This window comes from Kogia breviceps, chromosome 2 (genome assembly GCF_026419965.1).
Source record: "Kogia breviceps isolate mKogBre1 chromosome 2, mKogBre1 haplotype 1, whole genome shotgun sequence".
NCBI lineage: Eukaryota > Metazoa > Chordata > Mammalia > Artiodactyla > Physeteridae > Kogia > Kogia breviceps.
In genome coordinates, this window is record NC_081311.1 from 167,454,405 (window position 1) to 167,478,988 (window position 24,584).

Here is a 24,584-nt window from a genome sequence, read left to right on the forward strand (position 1 = left end):
AAAATATTATCAGTGGACTAGAGTAATGATAGTTTATTTCTTTTATGCTTCTCCATATTCTTTATTATTGTTTTAAGCTATATAATATATACTGTGTGTGTATTATATATTCTCTATATTTATCTGTATCACTGTACTTAAATAATGTAAAGAAAAAGAAAGATCTTGTGATTATCCGTATTCCAGTAGAAACCACCAAACGTGACTTTAAAAGTTTGGAGCCTCATTTAAATTGTCAAACCCTTCAAGGCACACACCCATTTACATGTTGAAAAGTTTTTCATCTCAAGGCATTTCACTATCCTAGGAGTCAAATGGTTGTCAACAGAAAGGAACAGGAAAATGCTGCCTGGATCAGGGAGAAAATGATTCTTCCTTGCTCGACAGGAAAAGTGACGTGAGGCCCTTTGTTTGTCCTTTTCCTGAGAGTATCGCTTAATGCCGGCCAGTGCTGCAACTGTGCTTGTGAGTTTTGATGGTCATTCTCCGCTTTACTTACAAACGTCCAAGGTGCAGGCACGAATAAGGCACTTTTCATTTGGGATCTGGGTAAAGTGGTGATTCAAAGCCCACGCTCTGATTTCCCCCTTCATTCTCTGGAAGGCTGAAACAATAAAACATAAACCCACTCAGACAAGAGAAAAAAGACCTACCCCAACTATGAGGAGTCCCATCCTTGCCTGGCCCTACTCATGCAGAGCTGGCCTCTATCACCATCTCCTCCTTTGCAGAGAGAGGGCACTGCAACGTCAGGAAGGCTGAGGAACCTGTCCAAAGATGCATGGCGAGTTCATGGCTCCCACAGCTGGGAAGTCCAGCCTGAAACACACCAGTCTCTGGCTTTGCTCTCTGAGAGACACTAGTTTCAAAAAAAAAACCCACAGCCAAGCTCTTAAAGAAATTACTTAGAGAGAATTCCTAGTTCGAGTATAGGATAAATAGAGTCTGCTCCCTGTAGACATGGAAAACTAAGAGAACACAGTTGGCCTTAGACAAAACTGAGCCCGTCATTCCCTGCTGTATCTGTTTCTATCCTTAACACCCCGGGATTTCAATCTGGGCAATGATTGCGCTCTGGGGTCCACCTGGATCACTTTAACCCAATGCAAAAGAACGTATTTAAACTAGACTGTGCCCCAATATTCCTTATAAAGAGAAACACAATTTTAAGGTGGATCTTATGATCACTCAGCCACATGTCCTTTCCCTATACGAAAAGACGCACAGGAAGCCACATTATAAGGGGAAGGTTGCTTGATGACCATGGATGCAGAGCAGTTGGATAATCTTAAGGGTAACATCATAGAAGACGCCCCTCCATCCATCAGGTAGACCTGCTGGATGGCAGATGTCTGCCCCATGACACTCCCTTCTCTTGAAGCTATGTTAATTTCTTCCATAGGGTAACTGTAAAGTCTTGGCCCGGTCCCTGTTTAGGGGAACTTCAATTCCTCAGCTCTGATTCATTTTGTTTGTTTTACATTTTAATTCTCAGACACTATCTTGCTTCTAGGCTTTAGACATACACCACATTATTGACCTCAGGTACTGCCTATACTTCTAATTCCAACTTACACAAAAACTGATCCTTCAGATGTTGGCCGGTTATGCTTCAGTCTGGGGTCCTAACCTACACAAGGAATAACTGCAAGTTTTCCTTCTGCAACCTGGGAAGACCTCAGAGAGACAGGAAAAAAGGCAGGGGAATATTGGACAAATGTCAGGTCATTTCACTTACTTGTCACAATTACCCTTCAAAATAGGCATTATTGGGCTTCCCTGGTGGCGCAGTGGTTGAGAATCCGCCTGCCGATGCAGGGGACACGGGTTCGTGCCCCGGTCTGGGAAGATCCCACATGTTGCGGAGCGGCTGGGCCCGTGAGCCATGGCCGCTGAGCCTGCGCATCTGGAGCCTGTGCTCCACAACGGGAGAGGCCACAACAGAGAGAGGCCCGCATACCACAAAAAAAAAAAAAAAAAAAAAAAAGACATTATTTCTATTTAATCTTCAGAGAGGTTAAGTACCTTTCCATTGAGAGGGTCAGAGAGCCAAGTCATGGCAGAACTGAGAAGGAACCCAGACCTGTCTGTCTCCCTATCTCCCATGCTCTTCCCCACTTCACAGCCCTCTAGCCCTGCATCCCACAGTTCCCTCCCAACCTGCCTTTCTCTTTAAGAAGGTTTCCTGGGAATAAGTGTTTCCAAAGCTAAAATATGTTTGATTCAGTTTGGGTAACTTTCAGTTTGGGTAACTTTTCACTGTGCTTTAGTTTCCTAAATAGGTAAAGTGGGGTTGATAATTTACTTTCTTTGTACAATTGTTGTGAGGATTAAGTAAATTATTAATACGTGTAAAAGTACTTGGAACGTAAGCACCCCATAAATATTAACTATTGTTATTAAAGCAAGTGGTGTGTGTTTGTGTATGTGTGTGTGTGTGTGTGTGTGTGTTTACACATGGATCTGTATGTTTAGAGTCTTTTTTTTTTACTTAAACTATAGGGCTTCTCAGAGTTTTGAATCCTGACTTGACAGGTGAGGGGATAGAGGTTGGGGCACAGTGGAGAGGGTTTCCCAAATTTATTTGACCTGTGATTGTTTTTCATAGGCTGTCTTGGTGTTTCACAGGGTACTGTTTGAACTATTTAATAGAATACTCTTTTCTTTAACATCACATTAGTGTCAAATCAGTATTTCTCTTACAACAAGATTCTTATTTAAAACTATTTGGTTTGAACTATTTTCCCATACAAGGAGAATCAGATAGTTATTACTACGTTCATTTTGCCTAATTAATGTAAAGAATTACAATGCTGTTTCCAGTTAAGCAGGGCTGACATAACCATCTTCTTCTGCCCTTTATAAAGATTTGCATGGAGCTATTTGCAAAAGAGGAGTTCCAGCCCTTGGACCCTACCCAGGAGCTCATATTTCCCCCAGAACTCTTGGTAAGATGAATTGGGTGTTTTATGTGCTTGTTTCAATGCCACTGGTTATAAGCTCAGTTTTCTAAAACCACACTTTCCGTCCTGTGAAATTATCAAATTGTGGAGATGCTTGATCAAACCAGTATGCCTGTCCCTGTCCAGCTCACCAAGCCCTGGCTGTTGTCCTGCACACTTTCCCCAAAGCCTCAGCTGAGGCTATTTTTTAAAGCGATTTCATCATTACTCCCATCATTGTCATCTGCAGTGTGTCGCTATTGACTGTCCCAAGCAATCCAGTTTTTCTCAGCTTCTAACTTGGCCTTTCCAGCCTTTTCCAGATATTGACCTCAAGGGGCACTTCCAGGACCTCCCGATACCTCAGCCTTCCCTCTGTCAGCATCTCAATCTTTCCTCTCTAACATCCAGTGGTCCCATTCCATAAAATGCCTATTTCTGAAAGATTCTGATGTGTTTATCCATGCATTCAACAAAGATTCATCATTCAGCAATGTGCCAGGCACTGTTTGGGGTACTGAATATACAACAGGGAACAAAACTCACACAGACCTGACCCCAAGGAGTTTGTAAGCTGGTGGCAGAGACAGACAATGAGCAAGATAATAGATAAGTTATATAGTGTGTTAGCAAGTGAGAAGGAGAACAAAATAAAACAGAGAAAGAGGATAGGATGATGCAGGGGGTTGCAACTTTAAATATCCGCCAGAGAAAACTTCTCTGAGAAGGTAACATTTGAAGAAAGTCCTGAAAGAGGGGAGGGAACTGGACACGAAGATACATGGGGGGAGAGCAGTCCAGGCAGTGGGGCAGCAAGTGCAAAGGTGCCAAGGAGGGGAGAACTCCGGGCTTGATCCAGGGACGGAGCAGGGGCCAGCCTGGCTGGAGCACGGCGAACCGGAGAGATCAGACCATGCTGAACTTAAGACTACTTGGCTTTTCCTCTGCCTGAGATGAGAAGCTATCAGAGAGGTTGGACAGAAGAGGGGTACGCTCCTATTAACCTTGTAATGGGATCCGGGGTCGTTTTGGCTACTGGGATGGGAATAGCCTGCGGAGGGGGCGAGGGAAGGAGCAGTGAGCCCATTAGGGCACTAATGTCGTCCTGAGGATGGTGATGCTGGACCAGGCGGCCAGCATGCAGGTGGTGAGGAGGGAGTGGATTCTGGATACATTTTGGAAGAGGAGCCAACAAGATTTCCTGATGAATGTGATGTAGGGGAGGGGTGGGTGGGAGGGGTGGAGGGGTGCCCACCCACCCCGGCCGCGGACGGATACCGGGCCGCAGCCTGTTGAGGCACAGGGCAGCGCAGCAGGAGTAAGCGGCGGGCAAGCAAGCTTCATCCGCGGTTCCCCATTGCTCCCCGGCGCTCGCATTACCGCCTGAACCATGCCCCCGCCCCCACCACGTCCGTGGAAAAGCTGTCTTCCACGAAACCAGTCCCTGGTGCCGGAAAGGTTGGGGACCGCTGCTGCAGAGTGTGGGAGAGAGAGCGGAGTCACTGCTGACTCCGGGGCTTTGGGCAGCTGGAAAGGGGAGTGGCCATTTACGGAGAAGGAGAAGACCTCCGGAGGAGCAGGGCCTTTTGCCTTTGGGGGGGTCCTTTTCTGGGGCTTGGAGGGGGATGGGATATGGGGAGCTCAGTTTTGGACACGTTAAATTTGAGATGCCTAGTAACACATCTAAGGAGAGACACTGAGTACTCGTTCAGGATTTCAGAGGAAAAGCTGAAGATTCTAATTTAGGAGTATTCGTATAATTATGATTCTTAAGACCATGATACTAAATTATGTTGAATTAATCTATACCGAAGGGTCAGTGACAGATGCCAGCTCATATTGTCGCTTTCCTCCAAAGAACTACACATTATCAAGGCTTAAGCTAAAGGAGTAAATATCTAATTATGGAAATTCAGGCCTTAGCCAATGGGTGTAGTGAGTGTCTCTTTGGTCAGGGGGACCCCAGAACTTCTGAAATCTCTCTAGAGGAACATACCTCCACCTAGGATCTATCATAACCCAGGAATACAGGTGTGCACAGGTGCACACACCTTGTTATTTGCACGTAGAGAATGGCAGAGAACCCAGAAAAACGAACCCTGGCCTTTCATGGAAAGAGCGTCACCTGGATCTCCCCTGGGGCCCTCAAGGACCTCCTGGAGCTTAAAGCAAAACACCTGGAAGGCCCTCTCATCCTGGCAACACCTCGCTGGGTGAGTGGTTGCAACGGTTCTCACTCCACCATTTGTGCTGAGCTGGACTTCCTGTCCCCGACTCTGCTCACAGTCTACAGAAACTACTTTTGAAGGATAAAAACCTCATTTTTTAAATAAAAATGGTATAATAATGTATCATAAAATGTACTCCTATATTGTATATTATATAATAATTATTTATATAACATAGTATTTTTATATCTACTATATATTTTTATAAATACTAGCATATATGTGCTATATAGACTCGTATATAAATTATATATACAATATTAAAGTCTAATACAAATATCATATTATTATAGTAAAATGGTCTCCAAAGTTGGAGGTACATTTACCCTGGGAGTATGCAGTGTAACCTCTTGAGGTGTGGGAAAAAAGTATTAGAGGACTGTTTATCATTTAATTTACTTTGTCCTTTTTAACTTTGTTTTTGTTAAATAAAATAGAATTTTATAAAATATGTATGGATATATTAACAATGCACACCCAGTTATCACCACACCCAGTTTAAGAACCAGAGCTTTACCAAGAACTTTGAGTGCCCCGTGGGCCCTCCCAAACCACAGGCCCTCCCCTCGCCTTCTTCTCGGAGGCACTCATTAGCCTGAATAGGACGTTGGTCAGTCTCTTCCTCATTTTTACAATTTTACCCCATGTATTTGAGTAACTAAGCACCATGTCCCTCAGTTTTGCGTATTTTTGAACTTCACATAAATAGACTGACACGGTATTATTCTTCTGCAATTTGAGTAACTAGGCACCATGTCCCTCAGTTTTGCGTATTTTTGAACTTCACATAAATAGACTGACACGGTATTATTCTTCTGCAATTTGCTTTGTGCGTTCAACATTCTTGAGCTGAGATTCGCCCACATTGTTGCGTGTAACTGTGCTTCCATCGTGTGTCCAGGGCACAATTTGCTCATCCATTCTTTTGCTCAAGGATGTGGAGTGTTCTCCAAGTTTTTGCTATTACAGATATCTTTATATGTGTCTCCTGGTGCCCACATGCAAGGGTTTTCTAAGAACCTCTCATCCATTTTATTTCCTATTTTTATATACATGTAGAGAGTATAAATAAACACATATACCAGGAGAGCCTGTGCTATAAAATTACTTGGCAGGGTGTATGGCCACTGCTTTCACATCTATACACATTTATTGCCAGTTTTTAAAATTAGCATCTGAATATTTTTATGAGAAACTCTCAAAGCCAAAAAATTGCATTTTCTCTTTCCTAACTCTCTCTAGAATATATAATGCATTTACTTTCAGGACCTGTGTTGAAATCTCAAGGACATTTTCACCCAGTTCTCCTCTCTCCTGCTAGGATTTCTGAGCTCATTATGGTGTCTAAAACAAGTGATGGTGAGTTCCAGGTGTTCTTCGTAAAATATCAATGAACCGATTCCTGCACTAAACTTAACACTTGCTATATAGTTTAGAACCTCCTCATACATTTATCTTGTCTGGCCTGTTTCCAACTCTTCATCATTTTTCTGATGTGATATGATATCTCCACCATGAAACTTTACTGTCAAAAGCTTTGCACAGAATATAAGGTACTTGGATAATGTCATTCAAGGCCCTGCAGTCAGCTGCAGGAGTCTTGCCTATAAAAAGCCACGGTCTCTCGGGCTTCCCTGGTGGCGCAATGGTTGAGAATCCGCCTGCCGATGCAGGGTACACGGGTTCATGCCCCGGTCCGGGAAGATCCCACATGCCGTGGAGCGGCTGGGCCCGTGAGCCATGGCCGCTGGGCCTAGCGCGTCCAGAGCCTGTGCTCCGCAACGGGAGATGCCACAACAGTGAGAGGCCCGCGTACCACACACACACACAAAAAAAAGCCACGGTCTTGCAGTGTCACTTTAATGGGAAGACAGCAAGAGAGAACCAGCACTCTCCAATGGTTGGATGGTCAATTCCAGGGAGGGAGGATGTTCGCAGGAGGAAAGTAGGTGATGCAGTGTCTGGCACTCAAATGCCACTTGTCTCATGGGGATAATGGCAAAAGGCCAAATGAGACAAAAACCTGCCCGGGCAAACACCCCCAGTCACTTAAAACATCCTTAAGGGCCGCTTACGTACAGATACTGCATCAGGCAAGCTGGCACCCACAGAGTAGGAAGGAAACATGCAAGGCTTTGCCTTCAAGATGCACTGCAAACCTTTTGGCAAAAGGAACCTTATTTTAGTCCTTCCGTCATCCCCCAGATCTCCTAGCATATATGTGCCTGTCCCAGATACACGCATACATGTGCTAAATTACTGACGAATAATTAATGCAAAAAACAAACAAACAAATGAGTGGGTCAGAAACTTGAATTTGGGAGGCAGTGGTAATAATGACTTCCTTAACTCAGGCAACAGAGAGGTTGACTGAACTGAAAGCTTTAGTCCAGAATGACTGGTAGGCCACCGTATGTTTTTGGAGGTTGGAGGTGGGCAGGGGAGGGGACCCACCTTGGCTGTATCACTGCCATCCAGGATTCCTACCTTCCCGGCCTGAACCATCATCAGCCAGACTTCGACCGTGCTGCAGACCAGCAAGCCTGCCCTTCCCTGGCCTCACCGCACCCACTTGCTAGGAAAGGGACCCTTCCTGGTTTTGCCCAGCACCACAGCTTCACAGCTTCAGCCTTGGGACAACTCAGGTAGCACACCTGCATACCACCCAGAAGAGGAGGAGAAGGTGCTTAGATTTATCTGAAATCTTGGGGTTGGAGAGAAGAGAAAGAGGGAATAGTAAAATGGGTGGTTTGGGAGTTTAGTCAAGTAGCTTAAGCAGATGGTCAAGAGCCGAAAACCCTTCCCCTCATCTTCACCCCAGGCATCGTTTAGCCCACGGTTTTCAAACTTGTCTTCGGCACCACAACCCTGTCCTCAAACGAATCTTAGTAAATGAAAATAACTTGCTCTGTTTGAAGGAGGGGGAAGACTTTCTCCACCCCACTGAGCCCCTATCTCTACCTCCGCCAGGGCCAGGACTCAAGGAAAGTGGACTTGCCCAAGGTCCCCAAACTGGCCAGTGGCGGGGTCATCAAGCCACACAACCCCCACTTCCAATCCAGAACTCTTGTCTTTACTGCCATTCCAAGTCCCCCAGGCCCACCCCACGGCCTGGCCACTTGGCTATTTATCAATTTGGACTCTGCGGGCAAAGTAGAGCCAGATTCTAAAATCTGAGGAAACAAACAATGCACTTTCCTTGGGGGCCCCTTAAACTTGAAGTGTGAGTACTCTCTAGTGGCCTCCAGGGACCTTTCCCAGGATGCCGAAACTTTTCCTAAGGTGCAGAAGAATGAAAGACACTGCTGGGGGAGGGGTACATGGGAGCCAGATGTACCCACCACCACCACCTGCAGTCTCCCCGCAGGAAATCAGTTTCTTTGACAGCTTATGCTTGTTTAAATGTTGTGTGCTAATCCGTGTCACGTACACGCTTGGCTCGGTATACTTCTTTTTCCTCAAAATCTTTAGCGTAGCAAGTGCTCCAGAAAGTTGCTGCACCTTTAACCCATAGGCCCGCAAACCCTGAGAAGCGTGGAGTTAGAACAAAATCCATGTTCTGAGAATCAAACAAAGACAAGGCTCTTTTCAACTCTGTTGACATACAGGCTAGGTTTTGTGACCAAAGATGGAATAAAATATGAATGGAAATACAGTAAATAGAATTTCCTCGGTACAGCTATGTCAGGCCTGGCACAAAGTGAGGGGGTAACGTGAGCAGTGGAAAAAGCCAAAGGAAAGCCCCCAAGTGGATTGTCTGGCCTCAGCCTGAGTTTGAAATCCATACTTCTGAGAACCCAGGCAGTAGCAACAGCTGGCATTTTTCTCTCCCCTAGGGCTTTTGGCTCTTCCTTCCTCCAAGTACCCTGTTCTGTGTCAAATAAGGGATTATTACACGGGTCTGTGTGATGCTCGTGACCTTAAAAAGATAGTAATGATAATAATAATGATGTCTTTGTCTCTGATTTCTTCCCTACGAATAAGGCTCTGGGTCTATAGGGTAGGAGGAACTGTGTGATAGGAAACAAACTTGGTCTTCCCAGTACTCCTGCAGGCAAAGGGAAGGCAGCATTTTGCAGAAGTTAGAGACCAAGCTTTATTGGAACTTGTAGTGATGGGAAGCAATAGACCATCCCTGGTGGGTCTGGGTTGGGAGCCCGTGTTACGGAGTGCCTTGTATGAGATGCTGAAGCAGAAAAAGGGTGAGGACTCTCAGCTGAGAGACGCTCCAGGGCAGAGGAGAAGTTTAGTTACTTTTAGGCAAGATTTGCTTAGCATACAGATAATGAGGAGAAACTAGTGGTTTCCCTAATCAATTAGGTTAGCTCTGATCATTGAAGCAGCAGGGGGGTGTTGTGCGTGTATGCTGGCAGGGGTGGGGGAAGTATTGTGCCGAGTACATTGCTAATACTGATGAAAATAAAGTTATGTGGGAGGGTGAAATATTCTCCACGATCAATCCACAAGAGAAAAATCAAAGGCCAGCCCACAACCTGTTAAAAAACAGACTAACTGCGGTTAGAACCCAGCCTTGGAAATGATGTCAAATCAGACTCTACGTGTTAGAGATTCATACTACAAACCCCAGAGAGATTAATTTTTAAAGTCCAGCTAAGTCACCTCCTGATGGTTTGGTGACTTCTTCATTTTCAAAGATTGATCTGAACCCTTTACATCCCTACTACAAAGAAGCCCAAAGCCAGTGCTAATATCCTGCCAATACTCACGAGTATGGCTGCAACGGTTTTTAAATTCTGAATTACTTCCTTGCCAGCCTGCAAATAGCATTGCCCTGATCCCCCTAGATGGATGCTCTTCCATTGCTCCTGCCCCCCAAGACCCTCCCTGGGAACCCCCAACATCTCCACACCTAACAACAACCAACGTAATACCTAGGGCAGTTCCTTGCATGAGCTGTGTTCATTCTGATTGGCCGGTGCCCCTCCTGGAACTGGTTGTTGACGATTTTGAATATCAAGGCTACCTGTAGAGGTGCAAATCAACAGTAAAAGAATTATTGATTTTAGACTGTGACCTAGGAAACTGAAAGACCTTTGACTGTTTTCATGTCATCATATTTATCCCCCTTAATCACAAAACAGCTTTGCATAGCTTCACTGTGGTCAGTCAGGAGGGAGTCATGGAAAGTTCTAGTAGAGTCTGCCACCTGCTAGTTTTTACTGTCATCCCTTCTCTCTGGCCTCTGTTTTCTTGCATTCATTCAAAGAGTGTAGACCAACCCAGGGGTTCCCAACCCTGGCTGCCCAGGAGAACTCCCTGGGGAGACTTTGATAAAGCCCTGCACCCAGAGATTCTGATTTGATTGACGTGGGAGTGGGGCATCTGTGCTGTTTGAGTTCTGGTGATTCTCTAAGCAGCCAGTGTGGAGAACCACCGCACTAGCTGGACACCAAGGCCCTGGAGCCATGATTACAATCCAGTTGCTCCTCCCACATCACCTGTAAAAACAATGTGCTTTCCAGCACTGACAATAGGTGCTGCCTGCAGTCTGGCTCAAGTCAAGGACATCTTGACTGAGAGGGTATCTGAGTTCCGGGAGAAGACCCAGACATACCAAGCATTCCTGAAGCACCTGAAGAGCCTGGCGGGCCAGCAGATCTGGAACATGGCCGTATGTCCTCGGGCCAATCACGAGGCCCACTGCACCTATTTCTTAACCTCACCAAAATGTTGAAATAGGCATTTGCAGAATCAGTGTGCAAAAGGTTCTCTGCAGATTGAAACGACAGGCACAATAAGTAACTATTCAATATTTAACAAACATTATTTAATAACATATTTCAAAGAAGACTCTAAGTCAAGTTCAACAGAATAAGCCAAGTAGGAATACGAGTGCTAATTTTGTGATAAGACCTTCAAAAAAGCTAATTTAGACTTAGGCTGCATTAACAGAAGTATAATACCTAAAATAAAGAGGGTAGTCTCCTCTACCTCAGACTGTTCAGATCACAGCTGAAGAATAATGCTCAGATCAGGGAATCACACTTCAAGGTCTGGTAGTTTTTGACCTCAGAAGAAAGCAGAAGTAAGTTTTCAAAGTACCCACGCTCCTTCCCTTACGTACCCCAAATGGTGTATTAGAAATCCTTGGGATTCAGGGAATGGAGGCAGAACATGTTTCCTTTGAAAACTCTCTTCAAGTGATTCAAAAATGTTCCCATTCACTGTCAAGAACTCTGACTCAGGGCTTCCCTGGTGGCGCAGTGGTTGAGAATCTGCCTGCTGATGCAGGGGACACGGGTTCGTGCCCCGGTCCGGGAAGATCCCACATGCCGCAGAGCGGCTGGGCCCGTGAGCCATGGCCGCTGAGCCTGCGCGTCCGGAGCCTGTGCTCTGCAACAGGAGAGGCCACAACAGTGAGAGGCCCGTGTACCACAAAAAAAAAAAAAAAAAAAAAAAAAAAAGAACTCTGACTCAAACCCTGGAGCCTGGCAAGGAGATGGTGGCAGGGGGTTGGAAACCACATCAGAAAGAGGAATGATGGGGCTGCCTTCAAATATTTCTAGACTCCCAAGGAGACGTGTGATGTATTTCATATGATCACAAAGGGTAGAAGTATGACCCATAGGTGAGAATCCAGGGATGCAGATTGCCACTCAGTGGAAATTTAAAATTTTAATTTTTAAAATTTAAAATTGAGCCGTTCATAGAGGAACTGGGGTTCCCTGTCCTCACCCATGTTCCAGCCCGGGTCAACACAGCCCAGGTTGTCAGTGTAGATTCCATCACTACATGGGAAAGAGAGCACTGAGTGGACTGGCCTGTCATTTCCCTGCCACGTTCTGAGATGCTACAGCCTCAACCAGATCCAAGTGGAATCTCCCAAGAGGAAAAGGACAACTCTCCCTCAGTGATGTGATACCCAGCACCTCAACACAGCCCACGGGAAGTCCAGCAATTTCAGAGGCCGTGAGAGGTTCTCTGTTTTCCCAGCTCTGCCAAAGCCACCTCCAGCCTGAGCTCAGTCCGCTCCGGTGAGGCCAGTAGCAGGGGGGGAAAAGGTCCACAGGGGCTCCTTCGGGGTCCCCCTGCCGCCTACCTTCCAATCAGCATACCGCTGCAGTGCCTAGAGCAGAACCCACGTCAGATTCCCTGCACTGCTGCTTGATCTCCTCACCACGTCTCCTCTGTGGAGCCACAACCACTTTTTAAAGCCAGAGGGGACTTCTCTGACCACCATGTGGAGACAACAGGGCTGAAAGGAGGTTTTGTGAATTGTTCACTTTGCTTTAAAGGTGTGGGTATCCCGCTTAGAGGCCAACAGCGGTGGCAAGGACAAAAGGCAAATCCAATGATTTGAGCTCTGTTAATAATGGAAACGAACCACGTCTCAGCTTAAGTTACGCCCTTACCTTGATCGCAGTATTGAACAAGTTAGGTTTAGTTAACCAGCCTCTGCTGAAAGATGAAAACAGGTCTGACAGGCCTTGGGGACAGGAAGAGACCCAGTTCACACGGCACGTGCACTAACAAGAGTAAATGTCACGCAGCTGCTGCCACCCCTCCCTGCAGAAGGGACAAGGGGGCCTGGTCCGCCGTGTGCTCAGATCCCCACGCTGCTCCCCGCAGAGAAAGGTGACCTTTTCTTCTCCGCTGCTGACATTTAGGAGTACAGCATAATCTCACATTCCTGTTGCACCTGTGCAGAAATGTCATTTTCTTCAACAGATTCCTCTAAGCCAACATTTTCTTGCTGGGCTGGCGACTGCAGACCTGGAGCCTGAGGGAATTTTGGAGTCTGTGTATATTCCCCACTCTCAAAAGGTAAGAATTCTGCTGGTCACTTTTGAGAGTTGTTTTTCCTCTTTGCATAACTGAGTCCAGTCATCTGTAGAAATTTCAGAACAGATGGAAGGAAAATAAGGCTGCCCTGAAAACCTGCTTCCTGTCCTCTGTAGCCTGGTGTGGCACCAAGGCTTTCAGCAACCCGTTCTTTTTGATTGTTGTTTTTTTTTTAATCTTTATTGGAGTATAATTGCTTTACAATGGTGTGTTAGTTTCTGCTTTACAACAAAGTGAATCAGTTATACATATACATATGTTCCCATATCTCTTCCCTCTTGCGTCTCCCTCCCTCCCACCCTCTCTATCCCACCCCTCTAGGTGGTCACAGACCACCTAGCTGATCTCCCTGTGCCACGTGGCTACTTCCCACTAGCTATCCACCCTATGTTTGGTAGTGTATATATGTCCACAACCGTCAGAATGGGGGAAAATATTTTCAAATGAAGCAAGTGACAAAGGATTAATCTCCAAAATTTACAAGCAACCCATGCAGCTCAATAACAAAAAAACAAACAACCCAATCCAAAACTGGGCAGAAGACCTAAATAGACATTTCTCCAAAGAAGATATACAGATTGCCAACAAACACATGAAAGAATGCTCAACATCACTAATCATTAGAGAAATGCAAATCAAAACTACAATGAGAGATCATCTCACACCAGTCAGAATGGCCATCATCAAAAAATCTAGTAACAATAAATGCTGGAGAGGGTGTGGAGAAAAGGGAACCGTCTTGCACTGTTGATGGGAATGTAAATTGATACAGCCACTATGGAGAACAGTATGGAGGTTCCTTAAAAAACTAAAAATAGAGCTACCATACGACCCAGCAATCCCACTACTGGGCATATACCCTGAGAAAACCATAATTCAAAAAGAGACATGTACCAAAATGTTCATTGCAGCTCTATTTACAATAGCCAGGACATGGAAGCAACCTAAGTGTCCATCAACAGATGAATGGATAAAGAAGATGTGGCACATATATACAATGGAATATTACTCAGCCATAAAAAGAAACAAAACTGAGTTATTTGTAGTGAGGTGGATGGACCTGGAGTCTGTCATACAGAGTGAAGTAAGTCAGAAGGAGAAAAACAAATACCATATGCTAACCCATATATATGGAATCTAAGAAAAAAAAATGTCATGAAGAGCCTAGGGGTAGGTTGGGAATAAAACACAGACCTACTAGAGCATGGACTTGAGGATATGGGGAGGGGGAAGGGTAAGCTGTGACAAAGTGAGAGAGTGGCATGGACATATGTACACTACCAAACGTAGGGTGGATAGCTAGTGGGAAGCAGCCGCATGGCACAGGGAGATCAGCTAGGTGGTTTGTGACCACCTAGAGGGGTGGGATAGGGAGGGTGGGAGGCCGGGAGACACAAGAGGGAAGAGATATGGGAGCATATGTATATGAATAGCTGATTCACTTTGTTGTAAAGCAGAAACTAACACACCATTGTAAAGCAACTATACTCCAATAAAGATGTTAAAAATTTTTTTTTAAAATAAAAACACCTGTGTTGAGAAGGCTCCTCCATCCTCACAGGGGACAAAGGGAACTGGAGACTGGAATTAACGACACCCGGAAATAAGAGCATGTGGAAATGCTCCAGGCATTTTGTGCAGAGGCATCCTGGCCTCAGAGGGAAAGTGCACAGTGATTCCTGTTCATTGAGGGTATGGGGGGTTAGGGACGGACCTTTGGGAGGACATCATTCTCTCTTTGAACGAACAGGCAGCCAAATTGTCCTCAAATTGTGCCAAGCGTCCTTTGTGTCCATTTAGATTGAGTCTAAGTGATTAATTAGTGGCACCAAGAAGCAGAAAACTTGCTCTTAGTTTTAATGTATCAAATAACTCCAAACGGCTTTTGTCTCCACAGTGGGAATCTGTGTCAGCCTTCCGACAGGCTCAGTGCCAGCAAAATGCCTTGGCCCATGTGAATGCTGGCAGGCAAGTCCTCTTTAGAGAGGGCACAGACACCGTCGAGGACCTGGGCATCGCCTAGAGAGGGTTCGGGGCTGCCACAGTCAGTGCACAAAAATCCTGCCAGCAGCTCCTAGGGAGGTACGCAACAAACCCTGGATCCTGATGGTGAAGCTTGACGTCAAAAAAAAACAAGTGGGAAGATGGAAACTCCTATATGTAGGATCATTGCTTGTTCTTTCTGTAATTTTGCTAAATGAATCCAACCTTATTTGACTTTGATTAATTAGGTGCCACTCTTTGGGTGAGGGATACAACAAATATGGCCCAGGGCTGTGTTCAGCTCCAGTGGGCTTGTGCACGTTAACACTCCAGCAAACCCACACCAGGCAGCATCCAAGTGGTACCTACCACTCCCACTGCTTGGGGGCACTCTATCTCTTCCTCAGTAAAGGCAGTGTCCAAGTCTGAGTCCTGTCCAGCTCATAATGGAATTGATCCTAATGGTTTATTTATTTAATACCTGGTTGCAGCATGTTCAGGCTACTCAGTGCAGCCTCCCAGGCCTCAGTTTTCCTGAACGGCTTGTTTAGGTGATTTCTAAGTGCATATCCAACTCATAAAATGAGACTCTGGGGTGTCTGAACCGCCACCATCCAATATCTAGCACGTGCCAGTAGTCACTGAGGCTGCCCTTCTCCAGGCGCTGGGGTGAGCTGATGCTGGATGAGGCCTGCAGGATGCTCCTGGACGAAGTCTCCCTCCCAGGCTGGGCTCCAGGTGGGAGGGTGGCATTCAAGAGGACTCCGGTGGTCAGCTTCTTCTTCAAATTCTACCTACAAGTTCTGCAGGAACAGAAGAAGCTAGTAGAGCTGTCCTCTGTGCCTGTAAGTGCTCTGGCTTTCATGTGCTCCTGGCAGCATAAGCTCCCACCTTCCCCACTACTTTTGCAAACTGTCTTGTGGGCAGCCTGTCAGTTCCCAGCCATCCCTTCTTCCGGAACTCAGCCCTGAAGGGCTACTGCGTGAGGCTCAGGATGCCAGACTGTCTTCAGTGCACAGATGTTTACCACGTGCCCTGAGCAGGGAAACATGACGGGACCCCTGCCTCCTATGTACAATTTTTTTCTCTTTTAAAATCAACTTTATTGAAGTATAATTACATAGAACAAAATGCACCTATTTAAACTCAGAGAGTTTTGACAATTGTGTAAACTGGCATCACCACCACCTCAAACAAGAGATAGGGTATTTCCATCACCCCAAAAAGTGCCCTTTTGCCCCTCTGCTGTCAATTCTCCCACCGCTGCCCCCAGGCAACAACCCTGATCTGCTTTGTGACACTATAGATTAGTTTTGCCTATTCTAGAATTTTATATTCAATATGAAATGTAAAACAAAATTTTATTTTTCGAAAAAACTAAAAGGTTGGGCGGTGGTAGGATGAATTGGGAGATTTGGATTGACATGTATACACTGATGTGTATAAAATGGATGACTGGGCTTCCCTGGTGGCGCAGTGGTTGAGAATCCTCCTGCCGATGCAGGGGATGCGGGTTCGTGCCCTGGTCCGGGAGGATCCCACATGCTGCGGAGCAACTAAGCCCGTGAGCCATGGCCGCTGAGCCTGCGCGTCCGGAGCCTGCGCTCCGCAATGGGAGAGGCCACAACAGTGAGAGGCCCGCGTATCACAAAGAAAAAAAAAAAAAAAAAAAAGGATGACTAATAAGAACCTGCTGTATAAGAAAATAAATTAAATTTTAAAAAAGCTAAAAGCAAAAAAAAAATTTTTTTAAAGCAAAAAAAACACAAAAAACCTAAAAGGTTTATATGCTAATATTTAAGTAGCTTCTTTTCAGAATTTCTGATTATAAACTTCTGGAATAAGTTACCAAAGCAAAATATTTTCACTCTCTTTCTCCCCCTCCCCCTCTCTCTTCTGAATCTATCTTTCCTCCCCTGACTGTAACTACAACTCTCACCCTAACTTGCACCCCTGTTCCCCAGTCACACCCCACGCCAACAGCCCAGTGTTCCTAAACTGTCTGGTTTTCATTCATTCAGATGAAGACCCTCACGGGACTTCCCTGGAGGTCCACTGGTTAAGACTCCGTGCTTCCACTGCAGGGGGCCCGGGTCTGATCCCTGGTTGGGGAAGTCAAGCTGTGTGGCGAGGCCAAAATCAAAAAAGAAAGAAAAGAAAGAAAGATGAAGACCCTCACACACCACATTTACTAGAATAACTCTTGCTACCATTGAATTTCTTAATCAAGACCCTTGGTGTGTTTCAGTGACACCCAGAGAGCCTTCCCAGTTTTGCCGCTCTCCCAGAAAAACTGAGCTGCTGAGGAAAATCATCAGGATTTGGGTTCTTTTGTGTACCATGAACCACCCCAGCTCGTTCTAGAATGGCTTTTCCAACCCCAGATTTTCTTGCTTCCCCTCCTGCCTCTGCCCAGCTTGCTGACAGGCCTCTCTCTCCTCAGACTGACTTGAGGATCAGATTCAAAGTCAGTCCAGGTCTTCCTTATGCGGAAAGGGAGGGAGGGCAAGGAACATTCACAGAAGTGAATCCTGGGAGGTGCTGTGGATTTGCGTCATCCAGGCTACCCGAACCTTACGGTTTCTTGGCTACTTAAGCCAAGTCACTTTCAAAGCCCAGTTTAATCATAGACCAATCGGCTTATCTTTATTGTTTTGAAACGTCTTTCAGAACAGAAGCCGTTATCCTGAAATTTCAGACCGATTCCTAAGTGCTCTAGAAGACTTCCCGGTCACAATACCCCAGGGAGTCCAAAGGTACCAGGCCAGTGAGTTTAATTTAATGGAAACCGAGAAACTAAGAGACAGCTGTAGCTGTGTGAACAAGCAAGTGCTTCAAAGTTGTCATTTTCCCTTCTAACTTTCTAGTTTTTGCTAGCACATTAGCCCTTTGTTCAGGCCGATCCAGGGAGAGGCTGGATCTAAGATCAGGCCTGAGCTACCGCTGGATGCTCTCAGGGCCAAACCGACCTGAAACAGTTGGACCATCTGACTAATAATTGCGAGTGTCTTCAAACTGCTGTTCTTTGGGCATTTGTTTGAAGAGTAGCTAAGCCAGGAGTCCGGGGAAGGACAGAGCAGGACAGTAGCAAGGTTCGGCCTCCAGCCCTGATTGCAAATGTTTAATCTCCAGTTGGCAAAACAAGAGCCCTGCAAGTAACTGAACCCCCTCTTCTTGAAGGACAATTTAGAAAGTATCTATTATTATCTATTAGAGCACAGCCCCTCCTGCCACCTGATCTCCACACACAGTCCACACATAGATCCTCCCTGAGAAGAGTTCCAGAATAAACACATGCTCCCTTTACTTTTTAGTTTTTATTAGAGTATAGTGGCTTTACAATGTTGTGTTCGTTTCTACAGTACAGCAAAGAGAATCAGCAATACGTATACATATATCCCCTCTTTTTTGGATTTCCTTCCCATTTAGGTCACCACAGAGCACTGAGTAGAGTTCCCTGTGCTATATACTGTAGCTTCTCATAAGTTATCTATTTTATACATAGTATCAATAGTGTATATATATATATATATATATATATATATATATATATAGTCAATCCCAATCTCCCAATTCATCCATTTACTTATACTGCCAGTGATATTTTTGTGCACAAAAATATCACAAGGGCAGCCGAGGCACCTTAGACCAGACCTGGATAGACTCCATTGCCATGTGTCCCCCATCTCCCAGCAGAGGGCCTGCTCCAGCCGATAAGCAGGCTTTTGGCTTAGATTTTGGTCCCCCATCCTCAGGAATTATAGCACTCTAGGCCTCATCATCATGGTCACTTTACGTGTAAACAGGCTGATCGTTGGAAAGGTAACAAAGCAGGACAGGGAGACCCTCTGAATTCCAGAATAAAGGGGTACGGGGCACCACTTGGGAAAAGAACATGCCAAAAGGGGAAACCAGAGTGCCCCTTCACCTTCTTCACAGTTTTGTCAAAGCATTGCCGCATAACTGAAATAACAATTCCACAGTCTAGTTACATCATTAAATTGCCACGCTCATCTGACCCACTCCAGTGTTTGTTGCCTGAGGGTGACCGTCTGATTTCTCAATCCTGAATCAGGAGTGTTGGTAATCGGCCAGGTCACTTCTGAAGATTAAAGTTTTCCTGGGAAACTCTTGTCTTTCTCTGTAGAGTGTGGATTCTCACCAACCCCTCCAAGATCCAGTCGGATGCCCCATCATGGCACCTACCAGGCCTTAAATATGCCACAGATGAAGCCATATTTTGTGATGACATCCCCATGCTGGATAAAGAACTTTCAATGATTTTGGTGACCAGTACCAAAGCCCATGCAAAAATCATGTAAGTAAATGAAAAGCTTTTGAAAGGCTTTTTTAAAGCACACTTGGGGATTCCCTTGGAGGAATGTGACCATTTTCCTGAAATGTTCTAAACCCAAAGAACCTTATGGAAAGAATTTTTAAAAGGTCACCAGCCCCAGGAGGAGGAAGGGAGTGTAACTGGAAATGCCCATCATGAAAGAGAGACAAAAGTCACAGTCATGGGCCCTGCTTTCATTCTAATCACATTGTACAAAAAATACTCTCCTTATCTTTAAACTCTAAAATGACTCCATCGGCTTCCCTGGTGGCGCAGTGGTTGAGAGTCCGCCTGCCGATGCAGGGGACGCGGGTTCGTGCCCCGGTCCAGGAAGATCCCACATGCCGCGGGGCGGCTGGGCCCGTGAGCCATGGCCGCTGAGCTTGCACGTCCGGAGCCTGTGCTCCGCAACGGGAGAAGCCACAACAGTGAGAGGCCCGTGTACCGCAAAAAATAAATAAGTAAATAAATAAATAAAATGACTCCATGAAGACGACCCTTGACAGAGGATGCAGCAGATTCAGGTCACAGCCAATCTCACATCCACTCTGGGGCTTACACTCACTGAGTAAAATGGCCAGTAGAAGCAACTGTATGATTTTAATTAATTTTTAAATTAAAATTTAAAAGAAATTTTTTTAGCTAAGCACATGTAGTCACACGTGGTTATTATTGGTCAACAATGATAACTAAAACACCAGGCATTGGTAAGCTTGCACTAACAGTACTTCTACCCAGAATTTTGCACCTGCTTCATGTACATACTTTCCACAGGTACTCTGCGTGAGCCAGATCATCTGTGCTGTGGTTGCAGAGACAGATGTACAGGCAAAGCACACAAAAAGATAAAGGTAACCTGTGAAGAACTGGAGCCCATAATCTTCACCATTGAGGTAAGCAGGCTGCCTGATCTCTCCCATAAGGTTGTAGAATCAAAAGTTCCTTTGCAAACTTCTTAATGCGAGACTAATTCAGGGCTCTACTTTATTTATTTATTTTTTTGGGGGGTCACTGGCTTGCTCTGGAAAAATCAGCTTTCTCTGGAAGATATTACTTAAATGAATTAAAATTCGCTTTGGCTCCAAGAAACAGGGAAAAAATAGATGTTTCTTTCTCTCTCACATTCAGAAAATCTAGAAATGACCAGTCCCGGGCTTATATGTGTTTCTAAGTGTCAAGGGTCTGGCCTCCTTGTACATAGTTTCCCCGTGCTGCATGGTTTCCATTCTCCAGATCACACTTTGGTCCACAATGGCTACTGAACTCTGGCCATTGAGTCCACATTTCAGTCAGCAGAGAGAATGAGGTGATGAAGAAGAGCATATCGCCTCCCCTTAAGGACACTTCCAGAAGCTGCACATAACCTTCCTACCTCTCTTTGGGTAGAACCTAGTCACATGCCACACCAGCATACCTAGAAAGGGGATCTGGGAAATGTAGACTATTCTAGGTGGCCAGGTATTCACTAGAAATTGGGGATTCTATTACTTGAAAATAGTGAGAATGGATATTGGGAACAATAATCTTTTCAAGGTAGAGCCCAAAAGCAGTGGGACTTTCATGATGAAATTCCACAGAAATTTCCACTCTCATTTCTGGGTCTAGATGATGGAATGAAAATGCTACTTCCAGCAAAAATAATGAATTTAGATTAGAAAAGTGAAATGTGGACAGGGGTTTGCATGTTCTAATTCAATGAAATATAAAATCATAGCAATTAAGTTGAGAAAAGCTTATTTATTTCTTTGCTTGTGAAAGAAAATAAAAATTTTTCAAAGGCCCTAGTGAACCATTTGAACATTTTTTAAATGTGCCTAAAAGGTACAACTTGCTCAATATTCAAAGTGTTAAAGAGGTCATGTTTCTTGTTCTTTCTAAACCAAATCAACTCTGTTCCAAATTCCCATCTCATCAAGTTTGCAAGAAGTCCAAGCCATTGTTCTTGGCTCACCCCCCTTCCTAGGGTTGTACTAGGATCCTAACATGGGTTTTTTGAAATTTTAATTCCAATCCCATTTCCTCAAGGGGGAAATGACACCCAAAGGACACACTCATGAAATATCTTGGGACTTGGAATGTTTAGAGATCTAGAGTTCCCTCCAATTAGGACTGTCCACCATCAGCAAAAAAATTCTTTTGCGAAGAAAAGTAGGTAGAACTTCCCTGGTGGCACAGTGGTTAAGAATCCGCCTGCCAACGCAGGGGACACGGGTTTGATCCCTGGTCTGGGAAGATCCCACATGCCACGGAGCAACTAAGCCCGTGCGCCATAACTATTGAGCCTGCGCTCTAGAGCCCAAGAGCCACAACTACTGAAGCCCACGCACCTAGAGCCCATGCTCTGCAACAAGAGAAGCCACCACAATGAGAAGCCCATGCACCGCAATGAAGAGTAGCCCCCGCTCGCCACAACTAGAGAAAGCCCCTGTGCAGCAACGAAGACCCAACACAGCCAAAAAATAAATAAATAAAATTTAAAAATTTTTTAAAAATCCTTTTATGAAGAAAAGCAGGTAGGACTTCCATGGTGGTGCAGTGGTTAAGAATCCACCTGCCAATGCAGGGGACATGGGTTTGATCCCTGGTCTGGGAAGATCCCACATGTGTGGTACAACTAAGCCTGTGTGCCACAACTACTGAGCCTGCGCTCTACAGCCCGTGAGCCACAACTACTGAGCCCACGTACCACAACTACTGAAGCCCGCACACCTACAGCCCATGCTCCCCAACAAGAGAAGCCACCGCAATGAGGAGCCCGCACACCGCAACGAAGAGTGAGCCCACGCTCAACGCAACTAGAGAAAGCCCACGTGCAGCAAGGAAGACCCAACACGGCCAAAAATAAGGAAATAAAATAAAAAATAAATAAATTTTTTAAAAAAGAAAAGTAGCTAAAAGAACAATCATATATACCAATACTCATTAATCCATTCATTCATTAACGTGACTATATATATGAGAGGCAGTATAGGGTACTAGTTAAAAGCACAGGTTCTAAAACCAAACTGCCAAGTTTGAATCCTGGCTACACCACTTCCTAACTGTGTGACCTTGGGCAAGTTTCTTAACCTGTCTGTGCCATGGTTTCCTCATTTGTAAAATGAAGGTAATAATAATAATACCTACCTCATCTAGTTGTTGTAAGACTAAATGAGTTACTATGTGCAAAGCACTTAGAACAGTGCCTGGCACATGTTGATCGTTAGTACTTGATAAATATAGCATATATTATAATCAGATTATACCACCCTAAGACACATTTATGGGACGGCAATAAACATACTTCCACATGTACTACGGTGACATATCGAGATCTTGGTTTAGCAAAAAATGAAAATTTCAACTATATTCTTCATTTTCTGCTGCTGCTTTGAGAAATCCAGTATTTGTTATTAGGCAAGATGTTTCTGAAAACTAAGCCCAGGCTTGAAAGCTGCCTCTATCACTTATTTGAAGCGTGACTTGGAGAAAGTTATTTTAACCTCCTTAAGCCCAGTTTCTTCATCTGGAAAATGGAGAGAATAATAGAATTCATGTGAGAATACAAGTAAATACACTGTATATTGTACAGTGTTTGACACCAAACATGCACTCAATAAATATTAGCTGCTTTCATTATTCCCATTATCGTCATTAGCAAGAAAGGTGATGGACTTAAGGCCATTGGCAAGTGAGAATGCGGGAGTCAGGTGCCATTATCAAGTGTGGAAAACACCTGGATCTAAAGGCTAAGCAAGGATCAGCTGTCCTGGGTCAATCCACAGAACCACAGGACAGGATGGCTTCCAGTCTTCATGTGTGAGTCAGTTCATGTAATTGTCCAAAAATCACCCCTAGAGCAAAGGGCTAGAAAGGCCCTTGTGAGATATGCCAAATACACAAAGAAATGAACAAACTGCCTAATGTGTCTGTTGGACTTTCTTGCCCAGGAGATGGGTTAGGACTTTAGTCCTCCCCCATTAACATGGTTTCCATCCTATACGTGAGCTCCCTAAGGCTGACACGAGTATTTTTCTTCCAGAAGAGGGGATAAAGGGAGGGCCCTGAGCCTCACTCTTACTGCATTTGGATCTATCACCTGGAGATCTACACTGAAAATGAGAAATGAGTAGTTATCATCCCAGACCATCATGGTGTCCCCAGATCTCAACTCTAAATGTTTCTCTAATCCTTGTTGGTTTTCTCTGCAATTCAGAAGGTATTTCCTCTGACATCTCATCTCTGCGAGGAGTCTGCTACTCTAGTATGTGCTCCCCTGCTTGCCTGACTCCTTTGTGTGTCTTAGCAGATGGCAATTGGGAGTTTACTGGCTTTTGAGTAAGAATAAATTGCCATTGGAAGAAAACAGTAAAAAGAATTAGCTCTTTTTCTTCCTGTCACTCAGGATGCCATAAAACACAATTCATTCCTATGCCCTGGAAAAAAAAACTTGAACAAGGAAACATTGAGGAGGCATTTGACAAAGTCGATCAAATTGTTGAAGGTAAGTGACTCAGGATGTTTCACAGAATCTTTGTGCAACGTTCTTCTGAAGCAGACATTGAGAACATGTGATTTCCTCTCAGAAAGACCATCTTCTAAAGTCTTGGCATTTTGCCAAAGTTCTCTTCTCTCGCTTCCTTTCAAATTGGTTTCTGTGTTGCTTTGGGGGGTGGGGGGTAGGGAGCAATAGAATAAACAGAAGAAAAATTCCTAAGACTTTGATTAGTCAAGGACAGAGTGAAGAACGGAAGCAGACACTTCCAACTTGTTATCCAGAACCGCAGTCTCTGAAACAGATGGCCTCAGTTGTCACGGGACAAATGCCTGATCCATCAATGCCTCGGTCAGGACAAATCCAGCTGGCCAGTGTATGTCTCACTTGCTTTTGAATTCCCCAACCAGCATACAACTTCAGGCATTTCTCCTTGACAGGAGAAATCCATGTTGGAGGACAGGAACAGTTTTACATGGAAACACAGTGAGTGCTTGTTATTCCAAAGACAGAGGACAAAAAACTGGACATTTATGTGTCAACACAGGATCCAGCCCACGTGCAGGTGAGGTCCAGGATCACCCCAGCTTCCTAATCGTGTCATGGCCTTCCACCTCCTCCACAGCCTCACAGCTGGCCACCATTTTACCTGCAGAATCTTAGAATCCAAGTATCGGACATCGGCAGAGCAGCTAAGACCCCAGAACCTTTTCTGATGTTTTTCTGGTCTTATCAAGTAAATGAAAGAACTGCCACAGCCATTTTCAGTTTGAAGTGTACATTCATGGGCTTCATGCTTAAATGTGATTGTATTTCCA

At 45.0% G+C, this 24,584-nt stretch overlaps 1 pseudogene; it reads left to right on the forward strand.

Annotated features, from left to right (window-relative positions):
- LOC131750424 (aldehyde oxidase 2-like) overlaps nt 1-24,584 on the forward strand; it is a 61,124-nt pseudogene that overhangs the window by 13,822 nt on the left and 22,718 nt on the right.